Raw genomic sequence first — 22,092 nt, 5'->3', positions numbered from 1 at the left:
AAATCAACACAAAGCTGAGTACTGCAAGACAGAATGTCAAAACAAATAATCATGAACATCCATACTGCCAAACACACATTATACAAGTGAAGGTATTGAACCATTGACAATGGACCATAATACTGCTTAAAGCCTTGATAACTATAACCACAAAGTAACAATGTCTATTGTATGTGTATGTAGATGTCTGTGTGTGTGTGTGTGTGTGTGTGTGTGTGTGTGTGTGTGTGTGTGTGTGTGTGTGTGTGTGTGTGTGTGTGTGTGTGTGTGTGTGTGTGTGTTTATACTGCTCAATGTTAGGAGCCTAAACAAGAAAATCCACACCATACAGGCCCTCTTCACTCTGGAGAATATAGACATCTGTGCTGCTACCAAAACATGGTTTAAATCCACAAAAGTACTCTAGCAGTGCAAGACTTCAGTGCCTTCCACACATTTAGACCATCAGCCATACACACAGTGACAAAAGCTGGAGGAGTCTCAATCTATATTAGCAGCAAGCATAACTCTGCTTTGGTTAAACAGGACAATGCCCTTGAAATTATCCATGTGCAAATCACTATAGACAAAGTCCCATACCATATCCTAGAAAGCTATAGGTCACCCTCTATATCCCAAAAATCCTACAGCACATACCTAGACCTACTGGTGATACTCACCATTAAACCAAATGCCCTACTCATGCAATACTTTAACTATCCCTGTATAGACTGGGCAACATACATTGCCTCATTCTCACAAGTACAATTCCTGGACTTTATTAATATAAATACCCTTGACCAGATAGTGTGCAAACCTACCACAGGTTCAAACATACTGGGCCTGGTACTCATTAATATGGAAGAGCACTGCACTGTCCCTTCCGCAGTGTCACATCCACACTGATGAGCTGGGACCATAAAACTGTCTCCTTCAGAATAAATATAAATCTGGTAACCCCAGCATAAGCTGTAAAAGTTAAGAACTATTACAAAGCAAATTACCTCGTATTAAGTGATAGTTTGTCAAAATTCAGTGCTCCTTCCAACCCAGAGTTCACAGCAACCCATGCGGAATTTTTCACAGAGACCCTTTAGAACCATGTAAATGGCTGTATAGGGGCTGTTGTACCTACTGGACATAAGCCCAAAACAAGCTCTAAAAACAAACAACACTGGTAGAACCCTAACATTAATAGGGTATATAACAAAAGGAAAAAAAGTCTTGGCTAAAATCAGGAATAATGATGGGAACTGTTTAATTAAACTAAGCAGGAAACTAAAACAACTAATTAAGTACAACAAGGTCAGTTATGAGGTCAAGATAGCCTCACAGGCTAATGACAACCACAAGGCCTTTTACAACTATGTTCAAAACCTCAAAGGCAGCACACATCAGTGTGCCAAACTGTGGTTAATGGTGCCACCTTCACTAAGTAGAGTGACACAGCAAATTTGCTAGCTGACAAATTCAGCTCAAACTTCACCTCCCAATTCCCCCTGCCTTCCCTTACAAAATGCCTACCACATAACCCTACCCCCAACTATTAACAGAGAGCAGGTCCTGGCAGTACTCAACTAAGGCCAAAAAAACACAGCCACAGTGGGCCCTGACAGTATCCTGGGATGCCTCCTAAATAGCTCGAAACATGACCTATCAGGACCACTTGAGTCATTTTTCAACTACAGCCTGAAAACAGGCGTTGTACCACGTGACTGGAGGATTGCAATGGTAATCCCACTTGACAAGGATAGAGCATCAACCAACCCTGCAAAATATCTATTACTCTTACTAGTCCAATATTCAAAGCCATGGAATGAGTTATCATGGAAATGATCAACACAGACAGAGACAAGTTTCAGACACTAGATTCAGCCCAGTTTGGGTTTGTTAAGGAAGGTCATGCCTACTAAACTTGGTGGACTTCTTTGAGAAGGTCCCAAAGGAAATGGATGAGGGGAAAACAGTGCATAATGCCTACCTGGACCTGACTATGGCATTTAGTACAATACCCCACTCAGAAATAGTTGACAAAAATCACCAAAGTAGTAACACACTCCTACATAACTCTCTGAATTGCAGGCTGGTTCACAGGTAGGACTCAGAAAGTCAGAATTGGTAAGCATGCCTATCTCAGGTCTATCCTGCTCTGTTTACCCCCACTCAGCTCAGGCGGACTTAGGCTCACTTTACTCCCTTACCCTACTCCAAATTCCCACCCTTCACCTCCACTACATTTATCTTATCTATCTCTATCCACCACATCATACTTGGTCAATCAACTTCAATCCTGTCCAGTACTCTTCTTTTTAGTCACCTAACACTCCAATCAGCTTCTCTAATTAATGCTGACCTTTCTTCTCCATACTACACCCTCCATTCTCTCGTTTTACAAATTTCTAACAGAGTGCATTCTAGAGCATACTTCCACATACAACTTACCATACTTGCTTATCTTTTATCATATCTCTTATAAAAATGTTGCCCTTCAAAATTAACATGTTTGTTTTACCTTTGTTTTTCTTCCTTTCACTACCATGCCAATTTAAGTCTTTCACCCCTGCTGACCTGTGTTATTTCTCCCACACGCACGCACATCCCAGAATAAAATTGTACTCCCTATAAACACATCTTATCACCATACCACTATCACTACATAATGCCAATCTATTTAAAATTAGATATCTAAATTACAATCCCATTCTCCAAAAACATGGCATAATAAATAAACATAAATTCACATGGCTATACATCAGTTAACACTACCTAAAACCACTGAACTTTAGTGGTAACACCCATCCTTATCCAGGCCCAAAGAAAGAACCACAAAACTCAAGCAGTTCACCAAGGTTATGCAGTTTCTCTCCCTTCACCTCCCTTAATAAGGTATTTAGTTTACTATTTTGAAACATAAATGTACAAAGCATCCATAACAAATTGGCTAATCTCCATGCATGTATTTCCCTCTATTATTCTGACTTACTAACAGTAACAGAAACGTGGCTCAAATGATATGAAAGACAAATAAATACTGCCCCCTAATTACAATATCATTAGACATGACAGAAAAAAACAAAAGAGGAGGTAGTGTGGTCATCATTTATAAAAATAGTTAAACCTCACTTTTCATCCACATATTCCTCCCAAAACTGGATATTCTGAAGTACTGATATCACTTTTAAAAATAAATATGCATGGTAGCCTTATATATACTAACAGGTAACATTTCAAGTAGCAGAAGATTTATTTCTGCTGGACAAATCACAGTATCTCCCATGAAATCATTATTCTGAGTGATCTAAACATTGATTGGTAAATTACTGACTCAGTCTCCCCTGCTAACTCTACATATCTTTACGGTTTCACTTAGCTAATCACCTCCCCTGCTAGATTCAACAAAAGTAGTAACAGACATTCTATACTACGCTGTATAGTATCTTCTCAAGCATATCATATCAGCACCTCAGCTTGTTTCCCCGATATAATTAGTGATCATATTCCAAATTTTACAGTATGACACCATATCAGTATAAACAAAATGACACTATATCAGTATAAACAAAACAAAACAATCCTATACAACTAAGTATGCAATATTACTTCATTTAACAAGGACACTTTTATCTCTCACTTATCCCTCAACAATTAGACCAAACTTAAGACCTTCTTTCTAGACGAAACAGTCACCTACTTCAATACAACTTTTCACAACATTCTTAAAAATCTTGCTCCCATTTGTAGAAAAAGAATTAAATCAAACCCTATACTTTGGTTAACCAAACAAACCAAATAACTTATGTCACAAAGAGATAAAGCCTGGAATGAATGGCACAGTAGTGAAATAAAAAACAGCTTACATATTTTTAGGCAGGTTAGAAATTCCGCTAAAATAAATTAAATCATACAAACAATCCTGTTATGCCTATTTTTGGCATAAATATCAAAATAATTCCAAATTGTTCGGGCCATAATAAATAATATACTCTACCCTGGCCACACTACCACACCTCCACCAAAATCAAACAGCACTACTGGTAGTACTGCAATTCAGTGCAATAACCATTTTGTCAGAACTGTACATAGCTTACTCAAAAATAAACTTGCTGCTCCCTTTGCCCCTACCAATCTGTACTAAAAACAGTTCTACTTCATTCAAGTTTGAACCTATCTCACTGGTTACCATTAAACATTATTTTCATAACCTGACACCCACCCTCATAGCAATTGATTATGTACCAGGTGATATTAAAATGTCAGCAGATGTTCTTACTTACCCTATTTTTGCCCTAATTAACCAGTCAGTGACAGATAACTATGCCCCCTCACTCTCATTCCCCTGCACAAAGGTGGCAGCTCAGCTGAACTATACAACTACAGACCTACAGCCATCCTGTCTCCTCTAAGTTTCTTGAAAAATGTATCCATTTTTAGCTTCTCAACTACCTTAGCAAAAATAATATTTCTCAAACTCAGCATGGTTTCTTTCCCCACAATAACAAACACACACTGCCCTCCTCAGTTTCACAAATACAATAAATTTCCACAGAAACACAGGTAACCTTGTCTCTTCTCTTTTTATAGACCTAGCTAAAACTTTTATCATCAAAAATTGCTAACCAAGCTATTTTCTTTAGGACTAGATCACTCGCCCCTCTTATTATTTCAGAGCTACCTATCAAATAGGCAAAAAGCTGTAAAGTGGCAAAACAAATACTCATGATTTCTCCCTGCCTCTCCTGGTGTTCCTGAAGGATCAATCCAAGTATCATTACTGTTTAACATATTTATATATGATCTCCACACTGGGACAAAGTACGCCACTATAGTGCAATATACAGACGACTCTACCCTTATCTGCTTAGTCCACATCACTCAAAACCTGCTAGAAAAAAACATAGCTCCATCCTATCTTCTCCGGTTAGTTATTTATTCTTACTTACCTGCACCCTACATATATGAAGAAACTGGTTGCATGCTCTGACAAGATAAACTCTCAACTAACCTCCCATCTAGCACACATCAACGAATTGCTCTTAAACAATCACAGTGGATTGAGCTTCCACAATATCTCTCTTACACACAGGTCATTACTGTACACAGCCTAATTTATAAAACCGAAAATGATCCTTCTTTAAACAACATCCTCCAGCAGTACTCACCTACAAGGGAACTGCAATCAGGAAATAAAGGCCTCCTAATTTCTAGTAAATCTAAAAACCATAGCTGGCGACTCAGTTTACTCAAGCTGTGTCACTAAACGGAGGAGCAACATACCAACTGAACTAAGACAATTATAAAAAATGAAATCCTTTAAAGCCAGACTCAAACGATACCTGCCTAACTCATTGTTATGCTCCTGCACAGGATAATCCTACCACCTCATCACTGTATATTCTTATAGCCATTCTCTTTTCTATGCATATATAGTCAATGTGTGCATTTCTGCCCCCTATTTTTTGTACATCATATGTATGCCATGTGCTTCTTTTCTTTTGCCATGGCTATGTATGTTCTTGGAAACCTCTTGCATTTCTCAGCACCCCCCCCCCCCCGGACAGTTTAAAAATTGCAATCACATGCTAGGTTTTTAATGTTTTATGTTTTAATATCTAAACATGGAGCTTTTCTCCCTGGGTCTCATCTAAAAAGGAGTTTTGTCCAGTCATACAGTCACAGTCAACAAATGGAAATAAATATAGAAATAATACTGTGACAGTTTGTAACCTCTAAGAAAGATTTTACCTGTGAAACATCTAGTAGTTCTGGTAGTTTTGGAATTGTAGTACAGCCTGAATTTTGTCCTGGCACTTTGCAGTCTTAGGATACCGGTAATGTGCCCACAATACATGATACTAGGTTTTAAGTACTCATATTTGTTTCATCCAGATCTTATTCCGCACCTCTCCAATCTTCCCAAGATTCTTTTGACATTTTCTAAAGCTTTCCTCATCTCTAGCTCCAGTGATAATGATTTAGTTGATATCATTAAGATAAAATTGGACACCAGGCACCCACCCAAAGAACCTGGTCCATTGCATATTGCCAGATAGCTGGGGCAGAAGCTACCCCAAATACCAACCCGTTCTAAAGGTTGAGATCCTAGATGGTGTTGATTATTAAACACACCTTTGAATTTTCTTCCATCTCCATCTGCAGGAAAGCATCAGCTAAGTCTATCTTAGAAACCACTGCCCACTTGACAGACTGGCAAAATATACTCAATTCTTTATAAAGGTTACTTTATAAAGGTTGCTGTTCAGCTTGCAACACTTGGGTTAAATGTAACTTTAAAGTCTCCATGAAGTCTGACCTTGCCATCCCTGTTTATTACGAGGATGACTGGTGTTGCCCATGGATTTTATTTTACTCTTGAGGGTATTCCATTTGCTTTCAGACAGTCCTGTTTCTTTGAAACACAGCATTGGGTAGTATAAGGTTCTAGAGTTGTCCTACATTTGAGTCACATTTTCCGTAAGTTTGATTTTACTCTTAATGTGTCTAAGAGTATAAATGCCACTTTTAAAAACAGGGGCAGCATCTCTTAATGTTACTTTCAATTCCTCCACTATAGTTTATCATGTCTGAAGTACCTTTGTCATTTCCCTGTCAACTGTCAGCATCCTGAATCACTAATGATCCATTAAGTGCAATGAAACATTTTCTAACACTTTTCTTAGGCCATTGCACTCTAATGATACAAACAACACCCCAAATGGCATAACTTATTGAGTAGTTTATGTTTTCAGAACAGAAGAGAGATTCAGCTTTGATTTGCTGAAAAATACTTTATAGTTTTTCTGACACATTACCAAAGTAGCTGACCCTGTGTACAGCTCAGTTTTCCTTACATGCCTATTTACCTCTGTTAGATCACCTGCTATACTATAAATAACTCTAGACTAGTCAATACATGTTCATAGTCATAGCAAAAGCGTCTTCAATATTGCACATATTTTTATTTTCATTTTGACATACTTTATCCTTTGGCTTACCATAACAACTAACTATCTTATGGCATTTTCTACACTTTTCATTTTTGAATTTACATTGAAAAGGAAGACGGGACCTCCACCCCTAACAATAGTTTGGTTTCTGATTTATATGTTTTGTCACCATCATTCTGCTTATATTTTTAACTTTAATTCTCCCTTGTAACGGCAGTGTACATCTATCCACAATTTCAACTAAAGTAACTATCTCTACTGTCCATTTAAACACTAAATCTGTCTCATTTAACAGTCCTCCTTGTACAGTTCCACACAACAAACACCAGTTAAGTAGATCAGTGTATAAGCCATTACCAAACTGACAAAGTTCTGATATTTTTTCCTTTATGCCACAGACACTGCACTCTTCTCTCCTTCATTTTCATTCAGTTAGTGGAACCTGAACCATTCCATGTTTAACTGTTTTTGGTGACAAGTGCTTCTGTGTCATTTACACTAACTCATCAAACCAGTTTTAAGCAGGCCTGCCTGGAGCATGGTCAAGCTATGCAGAAGGCTGTATGCTTTTGCTTGGAGATATAACTATGGTGGGGTAAAGGGGGTAGTTGCTCCAAGTGCAGCTGTTAGAGGATATAAATGTCAGCTTCTGATAGTGCAGGAGTGCAACGCCAGCATTGCTATATGAGACTGAGAGGATATCATGGACCCATAAAATAATGCCAATATTGTAGTTGTAATTATGGAGCTCCCATATTAAATAAACTGAATAGCAATAGAAGGAAAATAATGAAAAGTTGTAGGAAATCTCCATCCTCTTTTCTCAGGACTACACTGAAACATGCCTGCAAGAAACATAGGAGCACTATTAGAATATGCAAAACAGAGTATTTGTTTAGGGTCACTACAGATACTATAGAAAGCTACAAATCTTTCTTCAGTTATGTCAGAAAATTAAGGGACAAGTCCAACAATGAGCTCGGCTAATCTATAATGATATCACTTATTGCAATCTCAGGGATGCAGCCAATATATTAGCAAGCAAATGTAGCGATTTTTTTGTAGCGCCTATCCACATTGTTATCCCAAGTATTCCTGAAATCACTTTAGAACAAATTTTAAGATCCCAGTCAGTCTCTGGGACCATGCAGCATACCAGTCCGAATCTCATCAGTGGGAAGTGTGCGCTGTCTGAGCCTTTACCGAAACTGATCAGCATCAGTCTGTCTACAGGGTTTGTGCCAACACAGTCACTGTGACTACCCCACATAAGGGTGGCCCTTCTACAGATCCAAGTAATTATAGGCCCATCAGCCTCTGCAGCCTTATATGCAAAATCATGGACTGTATTAAGGAGAGCTCATTTCTACAGACACTAGCAACAACCCCACTTGGTTTGGTTTTGTTAAGAGTGAAATCTGTCTCCTGAACCTTGTAAGCTTCTTTTTAAAGGTTAATGGAACTGTCGACAGTGTCTCTAGTCAAGGCTTTTGACACTGTCTCTCAGGCTGATATTGTTATAGGTTAGACATGCTTAATGTAAATACTTGTATTATCTAATGGAATGTAAATTGGCTATTGAACACATCCCAGGTTGTTAAAGTTGCTGGTACACTCTCTGAACCTAAAGTTGTAAATAATAGGATACCACAGGGATCAGTGCTCAGACCTCTCCTACTTGGCATTTATTTTTTAAACATCCAGTCCAATAACCCAGAAGTGTGGTTAACAACGTTTGCTGATGACGTCAAGCTAGGCACTGTTATTTGCCCATCCACTAAAACTAAGTAGGTCCAGTAAGGGCTGGAAAATGTATATTCCTGGTTTACTGAAAACAATCTCAAGTTAAATGCAAAAAATGCAATGCAGCAACATTCAGTGTATATATATATATATATATATATATATATATATATATATATATACACACACACACACACACACACACACACACACACACACACACACACACACACACACTCTATATTTTGTAAATAGTACTTCTGTTTAGACAGATCTAGTAATAAGAGACCTGAGTACTTATGTGGACAACTCCCTTTCATTATATCATCATGTTTCCACCACAGTCAGGAACTCCTTCTGTTTGGACCATTTAATTTCCAAGGGAATGTCTTCAAGACCCAAAGAAGTCATCCTACAACTGTACACTTCCATTATCTCACCAATAATTGAAATCAATGCCCTCCTTTGGTATGCATAAATCAATACATATCAGCTAAAATGGGTCCAAAGATACCTTATCAAGAAAATCAAAGGCCTGAAATCCTTAAGCTATCCCAACAGAGTAGCATAATTCTGCTTATATGTAGTAATCTACAGGCTGCTCTGAGTTTATCTGTGTTGCACTTTTTAAGCAATAAAACACCTTATACTGTCTGAACTTAAATATCTTTGCAAAACCACTGGCTCTACAAATAACTGCACAGGGACCTAAATGTACAAGAAAAAATAGACGAGACCTGCTAGCAAGTGTATTCCAAGCCTATGGAATAAGTTTGAACTATAGTTCAAACAAAGTACCAGGTTGACTACCTTTATAAGTTCAAAGGTTCATAGGTAGGTACTGGGCTACCTGCCCTTGCAGGTTATTTTAAGCCTTTCCCTGTTCCACTTGGTGTTAGATTGGCCTTGCTCATCCCACAGACCTTAAATATATCTTACCCTAGTGAGAATAACTGAAATCATACCATATATAATTTGAGGGTACCCATGCATGGGATAAATCATTTAGAAGCTGCCTCTATTCATAGGTGATTACTAGACTAATGTCTCTAGGTTACCTTTTTAAGCCTAGCCACGCTTCCCAGGAGTCAAACCCTGTATTTTTGGCTGTAAGGTAAAAACCTTAACCTTTACACCAACCCCCAACTCAACAGAAGGCAAATAAGGGCTGAGGGAATCAAACTTTGTACCACACAAACTATAGCTCACAACCTTAACCTCTGTACCAACTCCATTACTAGTACAGGAGCCAGTCCTGGGGTAATTTGTCTGTTTCTAATCCATAAATCCAAGCTGAGCATGAATTTGGACACGGATGAGCTTTGTTTAACATGGATAGGGAGCATGTTCCAGAGTAGTGGTATCTTCTGCAAAATAAATTTGTCCCTCCAAACCATTTTTGTTGATGTTGCAGAAGAGGTTTAGATCCCTGGACTGAGTATTTCTGATGCCTTTGGACAAGTTGATGTGCAGTAAATCCATCAGTACTGGGTCTTGTATGCCAGACACAGGTCACCTCTTAGCAGTCAGTGGGATAATGAGTACAGTGACAGGGCTTTGAGTCAGTCCATGTAGGTCATATTGTTTAGACTTTGTATCTTTTTACTAAGGTATCTCTGTGGGCATTCTATTTATTGCATGTGTAAGGCTATTGATAATAAGATGGGTAGATATAAATATATCCCAAGATTGTTGTGCACAGCTCTGCACCTTTTGGTGAGCACTTTGAATAGAGGCACAAACTTTTCAATGTGTCTGTTTAAATGTCTATATGTTTAAGCAACAATGAGCATCTTATTGTCCTATTGGGTCTATATCAGTCCGTCAAAATGGCTGAATATCGAATACCAAATGTTTGAACTGTAAAGTTCGAACACTGATTATCACGAAGCCACGGAACACCGAATTCTTTCCCAGGGAAAAAAATTTGGTGGGCCGTTTCTGTGGCTTTGTGCTTAACAGGACTGTGGTGGGAAGTTACGGGTCAGGTTCAGGTAAGTGTGTGATTGTGTGGAAGTTAGGGTTAGGGCGTGGGTTAGGTGAGTTAGGGTTTGGGTGCGGGTGAGGTGGGTGTGCGATAGTGAAAGACTTTAGGGTTAGGGCGGGATAGGTGAGTTAGGGTTAGGGCACGGGTCAGGTGAGTGTGTGATAGTGACAGACCTTAGGGTTAGGGTTTGGGTTAAGGTAAGTGGATAGGTAGTAGTGTATGTACAGTTTAGTATAGGGTTAGATGTAGGATTTTGAGTGTATGTGTGTTGATTGATTTTTTTTGTGTGCTTGTGTTGTTTGTGTTTCTTGGAACAGCGTTTTTTTCCCTGTTCTAAGACTTCAATGTTTGTGCAGTTTGTGGTTTGAAGTTCGAACATATGGTGTTCGAACTTTAGACGTTTCGATGAACTGATATAGACCCGTCCTATCAGCTGCTTGTCTAGTAGTGTTCTTATATTCCTAAAAAGAAATCCAGTATGCGGTTCAGATGCTTAGACTATGATGCAGTTACTGAGAGAGAGAGAAGAAATTTGAATGCGTGTGTGTGTGTGTGTGTGTGTGTGTGTGTGTGTGTGTGTGTGTGTGTGTGTGTGCGCGCGTTCGCGAGTGAGTGGTTAGACCGGCACACTACTCTGCACCTGTGATGTTTGCAGAATCTTCAGCAAGGAAAGCTAACTTAAAATAATAGAAGCAGCTCATAAACATAAAACAAATAATATTTCAACAAATCTTGCATCTATAGACTAAAATCTTTGAAGAAAGAATTTGTGTTAAAACTGGTCACATCTTTGGGACTGTGCATTTGTGACCATGTAAGAACATCGCAAGCATACAGAATAAATAAATGATCCAAACTTTATTATTTCAACTAGAAAAAAAAGTATATATCAAATATATATTACTTCATATTGAGAATACATGAACAGTGAGAAGTGTACTTATGAACTCAAGCAAGTTAGGTCCCTGAGCCATACTTCATAGAGACCTTGCATTCCATCAACAGCTTTGAGCACTAAGTTAACTCTTGTCTTATTTTATCTCACCAAATATGGTAACAGTCTAAAGGAAGTAATTAATCTAGTTAATAATAATTCAGTCATTTCATAAAATATGGAGAAAATAAAAGCGTCACTTGTATTACTGTCATGCACAAATATAAACAAATTAAATGATCTTTTACTCAAGACAAGTGAAAAAATACAAAAATATTCTCCTCAGATGTCGTTTAAGGACTGCAAATATTTGCGTCAAAGTGGTGGGAGAAGCAAAGTAATTAGACATGATGAATATTTTTGCAGACTGTATACATTTAATACACTACAGTGGAGTTTTCCCATCTCAGGCCATACATTTATCATCTATTTGCCTAGCAGAGATGGTAGTGGCAGCTTTGAAAGTAGAATTATCCCTTTACGTTTTTCAATATGCATACTGAAAGCAGAGATTAAAGTTATTAAAAAGTTGCTGCAGAACCTAGAAGCATGTTTCCAAGTATAAGACAAAATGATCCCATCTTTGGGGGACTGCTGTAATAAAATGTTGGAAACAGCTGGAAAGCCTCAGTAAATATCTAAATGATAGTCTTGTTTCCTAAGGAGGGTCAAGAAGTGACAATATAATCATCTGAGGTTGATGAGAAGATTACCGTTATGACAATCTTTGATCTGACAATAAAATTATTTTATTTTAATGAGAGGACAGTCTCACCAAACCTCTTTACATATTAAATAGAATACACAGCACTCTGCTAGTCTTACCAAATTTGCCATCTGAAACTCATTTACATTAAACTTCCCAGTGCAACAAAAGCTTTATTTGTTCTTTTGGCTGACAGAAAAAAATGATTGGCAGAGTATAATCTTAATTTACTTCAGATTTGCCTAAGAAAGTGTGAGCTGAAAGACTCCACATGACATAAAAGCTATACCTGCAAATATAATGTGGCATTAGACTCAAAACAGTTAAGCCAACTACTGTATCTATTTTTTGCCTGGAAGAGATCCTAATATACAGCTTCTAAACAGAGGGGGTCTGTCACAGATTTGTAAAAAAAATGTTGAATACCAGTGAATCTTAGTCATGCATCCCTGTCATATTATGAACAATGACTTACGTATATATACCATGCTTTAAGAGTTTGTCTTTTCTCTAGATGGTTGAATGACTTCCAATGTTTTATAGAATTTACTTTCACTTAAAAAAACTGCTATTATTTGAGCCTGAATTGTATAGCAGATAGACCCTGTGCAATTGTACAATTGTATTTAAGATGCAGGTGTTCATCTAAATGTATCCTCTTACAAAAATGCTTATTTAGGATTTGCTTTTTTCTGACTTTATTTTTTTTATCATTCGATTGTTATGCAGTGGTGGTTTATAGGTTTTCACCAATACACCAGCTATAACATCCCATTATTCATTAAATGTTTTATCCTGTGCTGGTTCCTCATAGGTTCATAAGTGTGTACTGGGCTAATGACCCTGGAGCCTTTACAAGCCTAGTCCATAGAAGTACCCTGGCATTGTGCCATTCAGTGTTAGTTCCCAGTGCCTCTATCAAGTGCAGCCAATGAAGTGATCCCCAGGGTAAACTTTCTGTTACCCATCTACTCATCAAGATTTCTCTTGAAGAGGGACAGCGAGGTGCTCTGCTTGACATGTATGGGAAGTCTATTCCAGAGCATGGGCAGTCCCTGGGTGAAGTGCCTGTCCCTCCAGCATGTTCTCTTGATTGTGGTAATGAGGTTGAAGTCTCTGGAGTATGTGGTGCAGAGGGATTGGGATTTCTTTAGATATAGCATTTCTAACAGAACTGGGTCAGACATAGCTTTGTAAGTCAAGCAAAGATTGCCTCTAAGTAGGTGATAGGAGACAGAGAATAGCTGGAGTCTTTTGAGTCTGTCCATGTACGACATGTGTTTAATGCCTAGGATCCTCTTCGTGAGGTACTTCTGTGGCCTCTCCAGCTATTGCACGTGTCTAGTGAGGTACATGCCAAATGGGGTATTATGCTTAATGATGTGTCTAATGAGGGAAGAGTAGAGAGAGAGATACAATGACCTCTTTCTTCCTGGATGCAAAATCCTTGGTAATGAGATGTGCCACATAGAAGGACTTTCTGACCACAATGGCAATGTAATGGCCGCAGGAGAGGCTGCTGTCAACCTGTGTCCCCAGATCTCTTATAATGCTTTCAGTGTTCAGTGGGCTCCCATCGATGTGGTAATTAGTGAGAACTGAGTTTTTACCAAAGGGTATGTCAACACATTTTTTGGCATTAAGCTTAAGGCCATGGTTTCGACACCAGTCATTGGTCTCAGTGAGGCCTTTCTGTAGGATGTCTGCATCACTTGGGGAGTTAATAATGGCTCCCAGCTTGCAGTCATCTGCGAACTTGGTCAGACAGAGTCTCTTTGTGTTGGCCTGGACTTTTGAGAAGTAGTTGCCGAACAGGAGAGGACCCAGGACTGATCCCTGTGGGACTCCACTCGTGACTTGTCGGCAGTCTGACTTGGAGTCTACTACTTTCACGCTGTGTGTTCTATATGTGAGCCAATTGGCAACCCATCTAGTGATATAGGGGTTGATGCCTAATTTGGTGAGTTTATCAATAATTCCCGAGTGAGGAATGGTATCAAAGGCCTTGGCCAGATTGAGGTAGGTTGTATGCACTGCCTTACCTTAATAAACAGCCCTGGTGACTGACTCAAACAAGTCAACCAGGGTGAGCAGGCATTATTTCCATTTCACAAAGCTAAATTGCATGGGGTCTAGAGTTTGAAGATTTCCTATATCTTTGTCAATCAGGTCCATGATGATGTACTCCATAGCTTTACATATCAGACTCATCAGGCTAATGAGGTGATAATTCCCAGGGTCTGTAGTTGCGCCTCCTTTATGGAGAGGGATGACTATAGCAGTGCACCATTTGGTAGGGACAAAGCCTGAGGTGAGGCTGTGATCGAACAGGGCACACAGATGTGGTGTCAGTTCACTTTTTAGTTAATGTAGAACATAGCCAGGGATATTATTGGGTCCAATGGAAGCTGTATTCTTGGACTTGGACAATGCAGCTTTAACCTGTGTTGCAATAATGCTGGGTGCCTGGCATTCTTGCTGCATTGGCTGCCCTTTCCAATCCAGCTATAGTCACAGTGTCAGCCATATGTTAACCATATTACCTGTTTCCTGATTCTTCAGAGGTTGAACACATTTCTCAGGAAAGGCTTTATTAGTTGAAAATGTTAATGTGCTGACTCTATAGGGTATGTGTGGACCAGCCCTGACTCCACATATGTAGAGTATATTGTTTTAATTCTCAGTTGACAAGTTGATATGACAAGTTGATATGTATTGATTCAGTTGGTTAGTTAAATTTATTTACCATAGTAAAACACTTATCAAACAATGATCAATTACTGGCTCAGCCCAGGTTATATCATAATGTAACAAAACAATGTACAGTATACAAATAACAATGGTTTACATTTATGAGTTAGCATACATACATACATGCATCATACATACATCTGTTTCAAGCACAGGCATTAATGTCCTCCTAGTCTGCCAATGTACCAAAACAGCTGTTCCCATAATAAGTGTCCAGGTTGTTCTTAAAAATATCTAAACTAGTACTTGCTTTAATGGAATTTGGTAGTCTGTTCCATGCATCAGCTGCTCTGTTAGGGAACCAATTAGTACACTTCTCATTCCTACAGAATTTTCTATATAGGTTGTCTGATGATTCTTTACTACTTTTTAATAACCCCAAACATTCCCAGAGGTGACTGTCTCTAAATGCCCTCTCTACCTGAATAAGACCTCTTAAATATTTATAAGAGGCACTGTACGAGTTCAGATATTTTAGCCTTTGAAAATAACTTAAATTTTCATATCCATGGATGGCTTTGGTACATTTCCACTGCACTCTTTCCAGTTTACTCATGCTTGTTTTCTTATAGGGTTTCCATGTTATTCCATACTCAAGTTTGGGTCTAATGTAATTAACAAACAATGACTTCATCATTTCTGATTTTCTAGACTTTATAAATCTTTTTATACAGCCTATAGTTCTATAAGTAACATTAACCAATTGGTTGATATGGTTAGAAAAACTCAAAGCTGGATCTACCCATATACTCAGGTCCTTAAATAAATTTACAGTTTCAATCACTGTGTGTTGTATTGAATATTCACCTTTCAATTTAGGTCTAAAAAATCTAATATGCTTATTTTCTGATGTATTTATCAGCACATTATTTGCCTGTGCCCAAATGGCCATTTTAGTCAAGTTCTTTTGTAGATATACTCTATCTGTAACAAATGTAATCAGTTTACCCAGTTTCAGATCCCCTGCTTACAGATTATAGAACACTTCAGATGAAAAAGATAGGTCTGAAAGATATAATCTAAACAAGTAATGGACTGGGACAGAGCCCTTTGGAGCACCCTGAGTCTAACCAAGAATTTCATCTGTCCAATTGCTGTTTGATACTTGCTATGTCCTATTTGTAAGCCAATGCTGCCATCCATCTTATCAGGAGTAGATCAATAAATAGTTGTTCTAATTTATTGATCAGTGTTTTGTGGGTGATCTTGTCAAATGGAGAAGTTAAATCTATATAAATTACATCACAGTACATTTTTTCATTCATAGCTGTTATTATATTGTTAAAGAACATCATGTTACAGGTGGTTACAGATCTATTTTCAACATATACATGCTGATATATGGTTTTAAGTCCCAACTTTTACAATCCTGACAATAAATTATACAGTATTACATTGTCCATTATTTTTCCACAAAATGAAAATAGACTTAAGGGTCTATATGATTCTCAGTTTGTCCTACTCCCCTTTCTCTTAAAGACAAGTTTAATAAGTGAATGTCTGCAATCTTGAGAAATCTTGAGAAACACAACTCCAAATTAGTACTTTAAATCTGACTTTTAACCTTGACAATAATGCTGAAATAATTAGCTCCAAACTCCAAGTCAATAGTACTAAAGCCATAAATATCATATGTGCATATCTCCCTCCTGGAAACAATATCAACACTCTCAAACATATCCTCAATTTTCTCTCTAACAACCTCCCTCAAGAAACACTAGTCTTAGGTGATTTTAACATCAGCTGGTACTCCTGTAACAGTACTAACCCCACCTCCCATATAAACCTATATGGCTTTAAACAACTCATTAGTAGTCCTACAAGAACTAATAAAACCAACAATAAGGAAACCATCTTAGACTGGATTCTTACTAATACTCCCCAACAAACCTATCAATTAGGCACACTTCCAGATGATCTAAGTGACCACTCACTGACTTATATCATTAGGCACAAATCAAACCTAGCCTTACCTACTACCTACAAAACACTACAATCAAAAAAATAGTTCAACTCTGATCAGTTTCTTGCTGAACTAAGACAATGTAATTGGTCCCAACTAAAATACCTTCCACTTAATGATGCTGTTGAATACTTTAATTCTACATTCCTATCCATACTAGATCACCATGCCCCAAGTTGCACTATTAGAACCAAAGCTAAAACAGCACCCTGGCTAACCAACAATACTAAGCAAAAAATCATTCTCAGAAATAAATCCTGGGATAAATGGCGTTCCACTAAGAACCTAACTGACCACCATAACTTCAGAGAGCTTAGAAATAGTACAAAAAAAGCCATCCTGGCAGATAAAAAGAAATATTACTTTCAACTACAACAAACCACCAAAATAGAACCCAAAAAATTTTGGGCTAGTATTAATAATCTTCTATCCCCAGGCCAGTCATTCACACCAAATCCCCAGGACTCTAATCCAAACAAGCCTACACAAATAGCTAATGACTTCAACTCTTTCTTCACCAATACTATCCAAACTCTAGCAAATCACCTACCTCCTGACATCTCTAAATTACCCACACTTACTTTACACACTTCTCTTCCCCTTTACCTTCAACCTGTATCTACCTCATTTATCTTATCCCTACTCCATAAACTTAAACCCACCACACCCTCTGCAGACAAACTTCCTGCAGAATTTCTGCAGATAGGAGCTAAAGCCATTGCCTATCCCATCTCAATCCTGATAAATAGATCTATAAAAGAAGGAATTTTCCCTTCCATTTGGAAGATATCTCACATCATCCCACTACACAAAGGGGGCAATTCTAATGACTTCTCTAATTTTCGTCCCATAGCATTGCTATCACCTTAGCCAAAATCATGGAAAAGTGTATCCATAAACAACTCCTTAACCACCTTCTCCATAACAACCTACTTGCTAACAGTCAACATGGATTTAGACCTTCGCACAGTACCACTACTTCATTACTCTCCTTTACTAACGCTATCAACTATAACTGTAATAACACTAATCTATCATCTTCTATCTTCATAGATCTTTCTAAAGCTTTCGACATAGTTAATCATAAACTCCTTCTGCATATACTAAAATCTCTTTCACTTCATCCTTCTTCCTTATCCTGGTTTACATCTTACCTAGAAAACCGTCAGCAGGCAGTACTTTGGAAAAACTCATTATCTAATCTCCTTCCTATCGCTTTAGGTGTACCTCAAGGGTCTATCCTTGGCCCACTCCTATTTTCTATATTTATTAACGACCTCCAGTCAGCTATTCCAAACACTACTCGCATACAATATGCAGACGATTCCACTATAATCTGCACTGCTTCCTCTCAGACTGAACTCCTGTCACTTACCCAAAAAGCTTTTTCCACTGTTGAACACTGGTTCTCTGACCGTTGCCTTCTCCTCAACCCCAAGAAAACAAAGTCGCTATTGTTCTCACCTACTCACAAATCAACCTCTCTTAACTTCTCTATTACTTCCTCTGATAACACTCTGATTTCTCCTGATGCTACTACAAAACTACTAGGAATAACTATTGACAACAATCTCAATTTTGATTCTCATATAAACAACACAATAAGAGTAATAAACAAAAAGATTGGTTCCCTTTATAGAATCAAACCATTCCTTACACCTGAAGCTCGGACCACCTTAGCTAGTTCTCACCTTATCTCTACCCTTCTATATGCTTCCCCTATTTATACCAATCTCTCTAAAAATAACCTTAAGAAACTTGCTACATCTTACCATAATATTGCTCGATTTGTCACAGTATCCCTCTTCAGAACCCATCACTGTCATAACCTAAAACAATTAGGCTGGCTTGAACTTCCTAACAGGCTCATTTATCAACAGCTCTTAACTGCTCACAAAATTCTATATCAGCCTTCTAAAACACCAATTCTCTATAACCTCATTATGCCTTATAATAACTTGAAACACCTACGCTCTTCAAACAAACTACTGGTTAATATTACCATACCCAATAACTCTGCAGGTGACAGCCTTTTTTCTAACTCTGTTGGAAAAATGTGGAACAAACTGCCATCTGATATCTCATCTTTGTCTAGTCTTCCACTCTTTAAAAGACAGCTGAAAACACATCTCAATAAACACTGGCTTTGTTCCTGTAACAACCCAGTTTAACCTTCCGTTTTCCTTTCCTCCTTAATTCCTCCTCACACAACATCATATAGACATATGTAAAAAAAAAAAAAAAATTTTAAATATTTTAATTATCTTCTTTTTCACCTTTTTCCATATTATATACTTATATTTTTAAAATTTGTATAGCAAATATCTACTAAACTTTGTTTATGTAATTTCCTGCTATGACTATGCCTGTCTGCATGTATATCTCATGTTCTGATTCAATCTGTTAATAATTTTTACCTTGTATTGCCTGTTTCTGTGAATTACTTGTAATACCGTTGGAGCTTTTCTCCCCGAGCCTCCACTGAAAATGGACATATATCCAGCTGGACTAGCCTGGTCAACAAATGTAAAATAAAAATAAATAAATAAAATTATACAGCTAGTAAATACTAGATACAATGGTACTATAAGTTCTTGCTGAGGTGTTCACAGTTCATTATTACTAATTCCATCTCCTCCCTGTGCTTTGTTTGATTCCAGTTTGCATAGCTCTTTTTCAATATAATATAATTTAGTTCCAGTATCTGAGGTTACCTGGATCTCACTAGAACAACTTTCCACCCACCTTGTGGAGCCAAGCTAGTTTGCATAAGATTTTATAAATATATCTATAATCTGTTGTGTCTGAGAATACATTTTAGAATCTACACACAATTTATCAATTTGTATGCCTTTATTCCTTCCACATCTTATTACTTAACATGGTTTCCTATATATGCTCAATATCTTTATATACATATCCTTCAAAATTTTTCTTGATCTTGTCTCACACTTTGCTTAATTTGTTTTCCAGCTTGTTTATTTCACTTTTCAAAGTTGTAGTTCTACCTCTTTTCCATTTCTTATATTTTTTGTCTCTCATCTTGATAAGGCATCTTGTTCTTAATCCCCATGATGTTGTATGCCTAGATCTTTATGTTAAACATTTTTTTTTATTTTGCACTCTATTTCTTTTTCAAGACTTTCCACATTCCTTCTGCAGTTTTTCCACTTTTTTTTTTTCCAGTTTTTTTTTTTTTTTTTTACAGTCTGAAGCAATTGTTGTTCCTGAACAAATTATTGTAAATAATTTCCTTACTAATGTTGTTCAATCAATATTATTCCATCTAGTACCCAGCCACCATTATTCTTCCCCATGGTGTTTCATGCAAGAAATGTATGAATTCCTTTAGGTCATTAACACTTGACTTTGGTAGTCTATGCACTCCAACAATTGTTACATGTTCCAGGGTTGTCTTTATTGTTATAGCTACACAATCTACAGTACTGGTGATAACACTGAACATGTATTAATCTCAGGTCTCATAACTATCTTTAATCCCTATCATAACACCTCCACCTAAATTTTTTGTTAGAATGCCTGTTACAGTAAAAATATTTATACTCTGACAGAACTGGCTTCCAGTCATTGTTCTTTAACCATGTTTTATGAACAATAACAAAATCAATCCTGTGGGAATGCAGCAAATTTTCCAAAAAAATATATTATTACTAGTGCTCCTAACATTAACAACCATCAGAGATGCATCAAATGTTGCTATCTGTGGACTGTTAAATGTTTGACCAGGCAAAAATCCTGTTTTGTGGTTGTCAAATATTACAAAATGTCTGCTCCAAAAATTCTCTTCCCTGATCTTTATAAATGCACGCCATCCTGTCTGAACACGTGTGTCCAAAACTAGGCTCAGATGCTCTACAAATTTCCATTTTTTTTAAACAGGACGTTTTTTCATGTAGATATTTACCCCCAAAATTTTTCATTCATGGTTACCTGACTCCCCTTTCTATATGTGATTTGTGAAAATATGTCCTAACAACAGTATAAGCTATACTATCTAAAAGGGCTGTAAGTTTCCTACTAACAGTCAGACAGTCCTTGCAGATGAGATCATTGGTACTTGACAAGAATAAAAACAGAGCCATACTTCCTTACATCAAGGTATTCTAAGGCTTGTCTCACATCCTCTGTTTTTGTTCTTGGCAACCATAACACTATTTGATATTCATTAACTTCTCTGCAAATGTAAGTATAATTTCCTCTAATTACTGAATCTCCAGTTACAATAATATTTTTTCTGACCATATCTGAAGAATCTTCAACTTCTAATTCAGTAATATCTCCTCTGTCAACTGTTACAAAGGCATGATCTTCATCATCATTAGTTTTATTAATCCTGTTGTTTTCACTGAGTATTATACTTGCAAACATATGATTCTCATCTAGCTGGCTTCCTACATCCATAGCTTGAGCCATGTTGTCAACATCTGTCTTTCTCATCTTTGTTCTTACAATAATGTTCTTCAATCCTTCCATGTTCAGTTCTGATTTCCTTTTCACCTGCCCCTTGCTCTTTTTTTCTACCTTCTCTTTTGGAAAAAATGCTGCCTTTTTCTGAAGATTGAAGGTTTTCTGATAGAAAAATGTTATAATTTCCTGTAATCTGTGTGTTACATAACAAAACAGTGTCATTTTTAGTATGTATTCTCTGTATTTTACAGAATTTGTCAGTTTCTTTTTCTTCCTTGTTTGTTGTGAACTTCTACCTTTCTTCTTTTTTTTCCTTCTAAACACTGAATCCTCAGATTGCTGAATACCAGCATCCAGAATTCCAAAGTTGTCAGTGGCATTGTCTTGCTTCAAAGGGATTGAGTGATCTTTACTGACAACAGGCACTTCCTTTCCTAAATGTGTTCTATTTGCTCTTTGTCTAACATTGTTTGACCAGTCCAGGCATTAGTATAACAACAGTTCTCCACACTATACCAATTCCATAAGTGCAATTGTCATCAGTAAGTCTAAATGTTATTAAATAGTTTGGATATCAGTGCTCTAACATGCATTTTGTGTCAAATATTTTCTTCCTAGTAAGGGGGTCAGGTAGACAGTTCCTAGTAAACCTTTGTC

Source organism: Protopterus annectens, chromosome 9.part0 (assembly GCF_019279795.1).
Source record: "Protopterus annectens isolate FY-2018-M chromosome 9.part0, PAN1.0, whole genome shotgun sequence".
In the NCBI taxonomy this organism is placed as follows: domain Eukaryota; kingdom Metazoa; phylum Chordata; order Ceratodontiformes; family Protopteridae; genus Protopterus; species Protopterus annectens.
The sequence above is the reverse complement of the archived record's forward strand: the minus strand, read 5'-3'. Positions refer to the sequence as shown.